Source organism: Daphnia pulex, chromosome 12, assembly GCF_021134715.1.
Source record: "Daphnia pulex isolate KAP4 chromosome 12, ASM2113471v1".
In the NCBI taxonomy this organism is placed as follows: Eukaryota; Metazoa; Arthropoda; class Branchiopoda; order Diplostraca; family Daphniidae; genus Daphnia; species Daphnia pulex.
In genome coordinates, this window is record NC_060028.1 from 2,416,457 (window position 1) to 2,428,448 (window position 11,992).

An 11,992-nucleotide genomic window follows, 5' to 3' on the forward strand; every position below is an offset into this window, starting at 1 on the left:
ACGCCAGTTCGAGGCGGAAGAAAACCAGTGAGCAAGAGCGCTGGACGGCAATTCATGACTAAAGGTTTTGTATAAATTGGAAATCCCCATCGCTTTAGGCACCATATATTGTGAGCCATACAGTTGAAAACCGAACTGAAAAAACCGAACAAAATATATAACACTGACCCTTGATCCTCAGCCAATAACATCCGCTACAAGTTATGGTGTCTATCTTAATTTTTCGTTAAAATTTTCGTATCCTCAAATTTAAAGTAAATCTTTCGTATTTATTGTATATTGTGTGTTTTTAAACTGTAACCGATAAATTGATCCTGTTACTTTCTATACTTTCCGCAGGATATTTTATTTTCCTAATATATTGTGACTTCCTATCCTAATAAATGCCTAAACTATAAAACCTGATTTTTAACTTTTTTAGCGTATTATTAGGTGATTATTGTAAGGATCGTTTCCAAAATGCTATCTAGTCGTTCCACAGACTAGATGATTTCCAAATGTGTCATCGACGGAGGATTGAGAAAAAAAAATTCATTGTGTAGAAAAACTCCAGACCAATTTTGAAATTTTTAGGCCATTGCCCATATTTGCTCCGCTCATTAAAAAAAAATGAATAGCGCCAATGGCAAGGTGATCCTAGTTGAAATTTTAGCCGCCTGGTGTCTTCCGCTCCCGGCAAATATGCTCGCTTTCAACTATGCTCGTTTACCTGTTGCTGTGTTCTTTTTTGTTTTTGACATTGACTGAATGAAGAGCTGAAAAACTTTGTGGCCAAGTTCGTAGAATTATAGACTACGAAGTAAAGACGGCGATCGGCTCCATAAGCCCGAGAGGAATCGTCCGAAGCGATGCTTCTGCATGCCGGTAGAGGTCAGGTCAGCCGAACCGGGAGGGTGATCAGCTATTTTCGCGTTTCCCTACTGTTTACGTGCTTCACACACACGTATTTTCGGGTATATGGAATTCATATTGATTTTTCTATTTTATACCATGATTTTGTATAACCCTTCCCCGTGTCCCGTGAATTTTTTCTTAATTTTACTTACAAGTTCGGGTGTAGAAAAAATATATTTTAAGTTCCCCTTAAGGTTTCCCTATGAATAAAGCCCCCACAACAGTGTTGCAAGATTGAATATTTAATTTTTTTAAGTAATCTCGCAACACTGTTGTCAGGGCTTTATTCATTTTCATTTCGTTTAATGCATCTCTTGCAAGATCTGGTATCATGGTATCATCCTCAATGCAAATCTATTCATGATAATGTTGTTGGTGACAAGAAAACGCTGTGGTTTTGCTCTCTATGTCGAGCGCGTAAGCGGCTGCGTAATTCCAACTAGACATTTTCATTTAATTAATATAGGCCTACGCATAAGTAGGGTTTTAAAGACAATGCTATTGACAAATTGTGCAATTTGATTGTGTTATTATTTGGGTTGCTGACAGTAGTACTCCAATGACAGAAGAATTCCACCGACAGTAGAACCCAAATATTATAATTAATTTTTAAAAATTTCTTTGTATGCGACAGAAGAACTCCAACGACAGTAGAACTACTTTTTTAAATATTATTAAAAATATCAGACAAAAGAACTCCAGTGCCAAACAGAAGAACTCCACTACGCGACATTATAACTCCAATAATTTTTTAAAGTTATTTTCATGTCCGATAATAGAACTTTAATAATTATCCCTCGAAAATAAATAAATAATTTATTGGAAACCTATTGTCGCGTAGTGGAGTTATATACAGTCGGCCACTGGAGTTCTATTGTCGGGTATTCAAAATAATATAAAAAGGGAAATCTTATGTCTGAGTTTTACTGTCGTTGGAGTTCTACTGTCGCATACAAAGCAATTTTTTAAAATTATTTATAATATTGGGGTTCTATTGTCGGTGGAGTTCTTCAGTCTTTAGGGTTCTACGGTAACCATACCTATTATTTATATGCAATCGTATTTTACTTTATTTGCTTGATCTTTCTTAATATATATAAATTCATTATGTTGTGTTGAATAATAATAAACTATAAAAATTCAAGAATTTCATTCGTGTTCCATTTTATTTTAACTCTGTGTTCAATTTCGGAATTCCATATTTTATCGTCTACTTCCATACTTTAGGCTCCTACTTCCAGTGTTTGAGACACCTAACGCCACCTAGCGGATTCCATAGTTTTCGGTCGAATTCCAGATTTTATACTTCCATTTAGGAAGTTCCAATTCCATAGTTTAGTAACACCCCAAAACAGAGTATGGTTTATGGAGAATGGTCAGACATGTACCAAAAGCTCAGAGTTCTCAAGCATATTCAAGACATATCAATATTGTTCGAACTCTTTTTCTCTTTTTTCTCTCTTTCGAATGAATAACTTACAGAAAAATAGGTCCCACCTTCAATCCTGAACCTTAATATATAAGAGGTAAAAAAAGTTAATGTTTCTACCGCTAGGTGATTTAGGGAACGATGAATACACTTCAGGCCAGTGGTCTGAAAAAGCACCACCTTTCGGGCCACCATAAGCGCTAGTTTTATGTTTATAAAACACACCGCGCCACCACCACTCTATCGATTCAGGCCTTCAGTCTTTGACTCCATGCTTCAGTCGCGTGGTCGCACTGCATAGTTGCGGACATACTGTCATTTTTGTCAAAGTTTTCGTGGGAATTATAAGTTCAATACTTCAATACTATCTTTCTCCGTTGCAAAACAATTAAAAAAAACGGAATTTGGGAAAAAGAAGAACTATGTGGAGTTTTCTTGCACGAACAAATATTGGGGGGATGCAAAGAAATTGGTTTAAAAACAACTAGAAAGGGGGGGGTGCAGTTTATAGCTTAACTAATTGTTGATAATCAATGTCGTCGACGCTGTCAGGCTCGCTGTCGGAATTTATCTGTCGGTTAACACATAGCACATGTGCCAACTGATTGCCAAATCAGTCATCTCTTTCTGTTGTGAAACAATTTTAAAAGAAATTATGACAAAAATTAGGAAAAAGAGACAAAAAGGGAAACATTCAAGGCAAAAACAAACAGGGGGAGGGAAAGAATTTTTAGGAAAATTGGACGATTTGCCATTTAATGCGCCTTCCTCGCTGTTGTATTTTTAATCGATGTCAGATTCTTCGGAATCTACAAAAAAAGTTGCAGGATGTGGAAAGCCAAGAATGTTGGATTGGGCCTAGTTTGTACTCGTTGACTGCAAATATGCTCATAACGCCATAAGGGGTAACTAATTTTCTTTTCCCCCCCAGCGAGTTACTTCTTTTTACTTACTTCTCCTTTTACTGCCACGCTATTTTAGTTGAGTGCCAATATGCCAAAGACAGGTAATATAGCTTGGTATTAAGCTACGTAATAAGCCTTAAGCTAGGTATTATTATTATAGCTCGGTTTACCTAGCTTAAGTTTAGTAGGCAGAGAACGGAACAATAACTATGTTAGAGACCTTTATAGCTGTACCTAGCTTAAGTTTAGTAGTTTGGCATATTGACACTCAGCGAGTAAAAGCTACATTAAAAAATTGGTAAATCATTTCAAGATTTTATTCAGCGCATACTAGCATATAGCAAGCAAATTTAAGACAGTAAACATATCAGTCTGTATCTGAAATTAAAAAAAAAAACTTATTAAAGTTTTTTTAATTAAAGGGATATAGAACTTTATTTTTGGAAACTTACCCGAGGCACTGCAGTGTTTTTTGAACTCTTCTTCCAAATTTAACTTTTTTGGGTTACGTCTGGCTTTCCTGGTAAGACGACGTTTTCGGGAGAGGCTTGGTCCTGCTGCTGGTTCTGCTACTGGTTCTTCTATTTTAGCCACCTGCTCCTCTCCTTCAGCGCCTTTCTCATGGTCTCCTTCAGCTTTTTCCTCAGGTACCCCTTTTGTCTCATCAACTTTTGTCTCATCACTACCTGATTCGGGTTCAGACTCTTCCTCTTTCATCGTCTCCTTTTTAGTTACAAATAATATATGGACTGACTACTATTAAGAATTCAAACCACGTAAACTTGTTTAACCATCTTCTGAACTTGGTGGCACGTTGCCAGTGAATACAGCTTCCACAAAGAACTTTACCAGAGGGATCGCTCAGCGATCCCGAAAGGTAATTATGATTATACAAGAAATAACGAAAGAAGACCCTAAGGGTGTAGACGATATTTATTTAAGCTCTTTAAAGTTTTGAGGTTACTTCACCCCTTGCAACGCCCCTTTCCGATCAGACTTTTTTGGTGGCTGATTCGAAGAATAATATAAAGTTGGGCAAATGAATGTTGCAATGCATATTGGGGTGAGGGAACAAAATAATCAATGAAACAAGCGTGACATTTAACAAATGGGCTACAACAAAGCTTGAACGGTGTACAGAAACTGAAAAAATTGGAACACTGCTGTTTGGGCAAAAAAACCGGCGGTACCGGAAAAAAAGGGCTCCCAATCCGTTCACGACTATAACTTGAGTTGTAGGAAAAAAGGAAGATGCCATCATTCTTGTTTGTCGCTTGCTCCTCGCCTGGATGGAACAGAGTTCAAAAAATTATGAAAGAACATTGAAGGCGCGATCCCAAAATAACGAAATAGGGTGGTGTGGGAGGGAATAAGGACCCTTAGGGTCTTCTTTCGTTATTTCTTGTATAATCATAATTACCTTTCGGGATCGCTGAGCGATCCCTCTGGTAATTTTCAATTATACCTACGAAAGTAACTCTTTCGACCCTAAGGGTGACTTCAAAGCTGATCGAGCGCTATTTGGAGGTAGGATCGATTATTGTCGATGCTACCGACGGCAATATGTCCCTTTGGTAGAATTTACTAAATGTAGACTCCCTACTCCACTGCCCCGCTTTCAGAATGCTATCTAACGATAAACCGGACGCTAGGGCTTTTGAGGCCGCTGCTCCTCTAGTAGAGTGAGCTTTAAACACCGCTGTGTCGACTCCGGCCGCTTTAAGAGACGAACGGATCCAACCGCTCATTGTGTTGGCCGTGATGCTTCTATACGGCGCGATAAGGGAGATAAAAAGAGAGTTAATGTTTGTGTTTTTTCGAAGGGTAGATGTACGGTCGATGTACGTTCTGATCGCTTCCACAGGGCAACATGCGGCGTCCGGAATGCTGGGAATAACGATGGATTTCAAAGGTCCACTATGCTGCGCTTTCCTGGGTTTAAGCAACGTGAATTTAATTCCGTTGCTTGAAAATACTACTGACTGCATATCAATTGACGATAGTTCCGAAACCCTCAGGAGAGAAGCTAGTGCCAACAATACCGCTGTCTTGCGAGCTAGAGCTGGGAGTGGAATATAGCGATTTTCGCCTAAAGTTGAGACATATTTAATTACGACATCCGGATCCCAAACGCTATTGTACTTAGGACGCGGGGGATTGAGGTTGTAGCAACCATTGAGGAGCTTTTTTACTAAAGGATGGGTTCCGACCGGATGACCGTCGACAGACGGGAGGGTTTTGGACAGCATCGAGCGATTTATATTGATGGCACTATAAGATTTGCCCGCTCTATGCAATCCGGCCAAATATTCTAATACGGAATTTAAAGAGTTCGACAAGGAATTCTCACCCCGTCGAACACACCAATTATTCCAACATCGCCATGCCGACTCGTATGTCGAATGTGTTGTAGCTCGGTTGCCGGCCACGAGTAAATCGACCAGTGGTTCCGAAAATCCCTTCCGGCGGAACTCTCGCCGGATAACATCCAGGCGGCTAACTGAAGTGCGCCTGTCTCCAATAGGGGGTGTGGCTCTCCCTTTGCTGACGTCAAAAGACTGGGGGCTGGTTGTAGGAGGACTGGGACGTCGCACGCTAGTTCTAGTAGAACTGGGAACCAAGGTTGCGCTGGCCAGACTGGACAAACCATAACGATATTAGCTGCTTCCTTTCTAATTTTTTCAAGACATTTAGAAAGCAAGGCAAATGGGGGGAACGCGTATCCCATCCTTCCCGACCAATTAATAGAGAAAGCATTTATCGCCTTTGATTCGGGTTGTGGTCGCCACGAAACGTAAGCGGGCAACTGGGCGTTCCAAAATGAGCTGAATAAGTCGATCTCGGTCGGCCATACGATCTGTAATTTCCTGAATATTGCGCGATCCAACATCCAGTCGCTCGCGTCGCTGGTGGCCCTTTATTCCCTATCTGCCTCAATATTAAGCACCCCCGCCAAGTGAGTCGCTACGATTGATATTTCCCGCTGCTCGCAAAAACTAGTTAGTTCTTTCGCTATCTTTGTTAATTCAGTGGATTTGGTACCCCCTCCTTTGTTTATATAGCAAACTGCAGTGGAATTATCTAAGTGTATCCTTATAGAAAGGCCGTGCGCGTTCTTGGCAAATGATTGTAAAGCATATAAAGCGCCCAGTAGCTCAAGACAGTTGATATGCAAAGTCGATTGATCCGTCGTCCAAGGCCCTCGCGTTGTTATTCCGTCACAGACGGCCCCCCAGCCTGAGCGCGACGCGTCCGAAAAAATTTCAATATCCGCTATTTTTGGAAAAAATTCTTTCCCGTTCGCTTCTTCGAGATTGGCTACCCACCATTCCAAGTCAGATCTAGCCCCGACTGAGAGAACACATTTAACGCTGAGGTCGCCTAGCACTTTCTGAGATTCGTTTATATAGAATCTCTGCATGCTCCGATAGTGCGACTGGGCAAAAGGTATGGTAGGGATCGCCCACGTAAAGTTGCCTAAAATGGACGCAACATCTCGAAGAGGGACTTGCCCCGTATTCAGAGCGTTTGTGCACATTTTCTTGACTTCTTGGACCTTAATAGGAGGGAGAGCGAATGATAAACGTACCGAATCTATGACCATTCCCAAGTATTCCATAACCCTAGATGGAGTGGTGACAGATTTCTCCCAATTTATTAGAAAACCCAGGGACTGTAATAAACGCAAAACGGTTTCTAAATCTGCGCGCGCACCTTCCTCCGAATCGTTCATTATTAAAAAATCGTCAAGATAAACGACTATCCGAATGCCCCGTCTTCTTAAAAAGGCCACTGCTACTTTCAGGATTTTTGTAAAAATCCTAGGGGCGGGAGAGAGACCGAAGGCCATGCATCTAAACTGGTATACCCTACCTTTCCATGCGAATCTGAGATATTTCTGCTGTGAGCTATTCACGGGTACCGTCAGATAGGCGTCCTTGAGGTCTAATTTTATGAACCAATCCCCTTCCCTGACTAAATAACGAACCGTCTCTAGATTCTCCATTTTAAAGTGTTCGTAGACAATGAAACGATTGAGTGGCTTGAGATTAACAATGGGCCTAAAACCCCCGCTTTTCTTTGGGACACAAAAGAAAGAACACACGAAACCTTCTGATCCATCTGTTACTTCCGTAACTGCCCCTTTTTTTAAAAGACTAGAAAGTTCAGAATTACAGACTGACTGCATTTCGTCCGACATCACGACATCGTGAGGCAAAAAATTTTGTGCTGGTTGAGACAAAAAATTAATTACTAGCCCATTCTTAACCGTGTTTAGTACCCACGGGTCGTCTGTTACGGTAGCCCAAACATGTGCAAAATCTAGCAATCTAGCTCCAACCTTAACGCTTTCGGGGAACTGGCTACATGAATAAGGGCTAGAAGGTATCAAGGGGGACAATTCGTACCTTCTACTGGCGCCACCGCGTCCGCGGGTGCCTCTAAAATCCACGAAACCTCTCCGGCCACGTCCTCTGCCACGATCGTTTTGCTGGTGGTCCGCAAAATGTACTTGACGGCCTGGAGTATCTCTCGGCTGGTCCCTCCTGGTCGACCGAACTGGATTTCTCCGGCCACGGGTTGCGGCCGCAACCGCCTTATCCCGTCTCGCCAAGGTTTCATCTTGATTCGCCTCTTTCAACATGAGATCAAGGAATTTTCCCGTGAACAGGAGCTCGCGGGCCTCCTTTCCGGAAACGAAGACGTTATCGTCTTTCAGTAGATAGCCTACCCTGGGGTCAGTGACGCTGACTACTGCTTCGCGGCGTTTTTTTGAAATATGCGCGAACGCCCGGCCCCACTGTCGTAAAGCAGCTTGGATAGAACCACGCATACGTGCGGTTTCACGCGATTCATCATTCAAGGCAGACAACCTCGTATACATATCGATGAGAGGTGGGCCAATGTCCATAATCTTCAGCTGAGTTTTCACGAGCGCTTCTTCTCTGGCGCTAACGAGTTTGAAAACGCCCTTTTCTTTCGCCCGGCGGCTCATCCAACCATCTAACTTCGGCGGCAAAATCGAGAGGTCTTCCTCCTCGAATTTGAGTTGAAAGGATTTCGATATTTCCTTTGATTCGGCCGTGGACACTCCGGAAGCGAGTAAAGACGCAATCTTGTTTATTTGTCCGACTGCATGCTTCTTCGGCCGTTAAGGTACACGGGCAAGGCCCAAATTAATAGAGAAAACAATAACTAAGTTGTGTTGTGTCCAGTTATGACTGGGCGGCTAAAAATAAAAAAAACAAAAAAATTATTGACTTGACTTCTAGATTAACAGAGAAAAAATATTTCAATTCTTATTGAAGATGATGCGTTCAGCATCGGCGTTGAGCTGTTCTGCTTTAAAGGGGTGTAGCTTAAACTCGATAGCGTCCACCTCGATCGGCTCCGGGTTTTGTTGGTCGACCGGGTCGGCTTTTGGAGAGTTCATAAGATCTTCTTCGTCCTTCACCTCGTCCCCACTAATGGAACCGAATAGCTCTCTCAGACCGAGGTCGTTCTCCTCTGGTGGAGCTCGCAAGACAAGTGGAGTGCGGGGTGCGCTTAGTGTGCATCCCTTGGTAACCTTTGGCTTGACCTTCGTTTTTCTTTCTTTCTTCTCCTTTTTAATTTTCATGGAAGTTTTGAGACTTATGATCTCAAATATTAAGTATTCGGTATCAGTTTCTTCTTTTTCCGCGGCTTTGAGCGACGGACTAGTACTGGGGGCTGACTAGTAATGGTACCGCGATCGGGCGACCAAAGGCTGGAAATAAATGCTTGGGCCAGTGGTACTATTTTACTGACCGACCGTAATTACCGTGGCTATTATCACTGCCAATTCGTTCGTAAGCTTCAACAGCATACTTATGCCTGCCGGAGCTGTGAACTACTGCGTTTTGGAAGGCTGTAGATCCTTGCGAGGGGCTGTACCTGCTGATACAGCGCCCCGTTGAACTTTGGGAGGTTACAAATCCTGAGAGTATGCCGCCTTGACAAGCTCTAGCCTGCTTGTAGTTCTCAGATTGAAAGTGGACTGCCGTGCTATTCCACTTGCCCCCGTGTGGGCTGATGGGTACTGTACCCAGTTGAACTGAACTGGGGTTTCCTCGGCTCTGCGACTTTTGGCTTGGAGCGCCTGGCATTTGCGTTCAAGTTTGACTTCCTCTATGGCAAATTCAGCTTCACCCAGCACCAAGAGCTTTCTTTTCGGTGCTGTTGGAAAAATCTCTTCACACTGTACTAATTCCTCTTGCAAATGCGGTGGCAAGTACTGAATTTGCCTGTTTTGTCTGGCTGCCACCTCTCTTCTTTCACTCGAACAAACTTGGAAACAGTACGGGGGTGGGACTTTAAGCAACTCAAAAAAGGGGAGTTCAAACAACTTGCTCAGAAGCTTCAAGCACGCTTTAGTGTCACGGACTTCTACAAACACTGTCGCTGACTAATTGATGAGCGCTATAGCTGCGGCCCACTGAGCGGCCAGGTTATCGCAGGTGCTGTCTGGATTCTCCACTGAAAGAAAAAAGACAAAAAGTGAGTATTAGTTTTCAGTTTTAGTTCCGGAAACCAGTTCGAAGGACCATATGGGATAACAGAATCTATGAATGTATAAAAAAATTTTATCAGGGAAAATTTCTGTGTTTATATCTACAAATGACCTGTGTTACATTTTTCAGCCAACTCATCAGACAGAGTGTCAGTATTTAGTTTCATTTTCTTCTTTAGTTGGTTATCTAACCATCACTTACGTTCTTGTCTCCTCAGTCTTACTTTTAAGTTCCTTCCCTCACTTTCCTCATCCCCTTCTAAACCTTCATCATCCACATCTAAACTTTCCTCATCTTCGTTGTCTTCCTCAGACAATGTTAGAGAATTTGAGGTTCCATCGTCGTAATCAATCTCCCAAATTCATCATCAGAATTGTTAAATTTCTTACACAAACGACAATTAAACATAGGGGGGGGGGATGCAAAGAATTTTGTTTAGAAATATTAGAAGAAGGTATATTGTAGTTTCAATTTTCGGGATTGCCCACGTTTTCCTCGCTGTTGGATTCATCTTCAGAATCTACAAAAAAAATAGTGTTATATGAAAATTTATTTGTTTCCTTATGTTACATTACCTGTGTTTCATTTCGAAGCTAAATTTTCTGGAATTGATTCAGTATTCACTTTAATCTTCTTTATGCGTTTGTTATCTAACCATCTGTGCTCTCTAGCATTCTTCTTGAGCTGTTTGTTGTTGGGTAATTTGTGGTCCGGGAAAATTTTGCCCGGATTCATCCAGTGTGGTTCAGCGAACTCAGACCTAAATAACGTTGTCCAGCCGTAACTAGAAAACTGTTGGAGATATTCGTTACGGCCACTCTACTCTTTGGTTAAAAAATTCGATTTCCTCTTTGTTCTTGAAGGAGTAGCCTTTTTAAAAAACAATTATGTTTTATAGTTATTTATATCAGTCGTCGACAGTCGCCCTAACCGTAGTTCCCATGAAAGTCGTAGGTTTCGTGTCAACGACCGAGATCAAGTTGATTTTGTGAGGTTTACGTGACTCCCTGACGTTTTGAAAACCAGCAAGTCTAAGCTTTTCAGGTTTAGACTATTGAAATTGTTTATTTGTTTGCTTGTTAAAGATGGGTCGTGAAAAATGCACATGCATTTTAGTTATGTATTTTTGTTATGCTTTACCGAATAAACTTTAATTCTTCCGGTAAAAGTTTAGTAGCGGGTAAAACTCCGATTTAAATTTCTTTTTTATTGGCCTATTAGGTTGGGAGACCTTCAATTATTCTGTTTACAGCCAGCTCTTTCTTTTTGTTACTTTAATCCCATCCTTGAAAATAAAATAAAGTCATCTGTTCTTGTATTAGATCAATAGCCTACTCGAAGGGATCCAATAGTGACTCTCCCCTTAGGTCATGGGCCCTTGAATGGACACTAGCTTCGCCACCAACGACTATTGGAACTTTGTTGAGCGTTTGTTAATATGTCAATTTCCGTAAACGGTCGTTGCATGACGGCAAAAAACCAAAAGCTGATCCTCCGATTTGATTCTGAAATGACATTCAAGTGGTGTTGTGATGAGACAGCAGCATACGGTATTCAAAATGTGACTGCGGACTAAATCATCACATGAAATTTGCTCCCATCGCCGACGATCAATTTTAAGGGATGCAGCACTTTCGTAGATCACCACGAAAAATCTTTTGAAAAAACCTTAGTCTGCGATGACATTAATGAACCATAGACTGCTTAGTTTCATCTTCATGTTGTTTTATCCTTCACTTTCCTTTCATACTCATATTTTTATCCAAACTTTTTTCAAGATTTTCAGAATTTTTCAGATTTTTATGTAATAAAGTTTCTTTATCCACACAAGTGTCTGTAAGAAAAGGTTAAGGAATTATTTTTTCTTCATTTTTTCCTATTTTGATACACCCTTCATCTACATTTTCAAGTTTTTCAGAGATAACAATTTCTTTTTCTCTAAATTACTCTATAGTCATTCGTATTCCCATCTAAATTTAGGTAAGGTCTTCGTAGCAGACTAGTAGCCATTAGCCAGCCCATTGGGGAGAGTCACAGGTGATTTGCATGTGAAATGCTGACTGGGTTTTCCATCATGGAAGAGTCGTAAAAGGTGCTTATCCCCACTACTCCCTGTCGCAACAAAACATTTTTTCTGTGGTAAAGTCAGTTAGTTCCGCAAAAGAATCATTATTCCCCATTCAAGAACCATTCTGCTTTCAATATTTATTAAGTTATACCCACTACGAGGT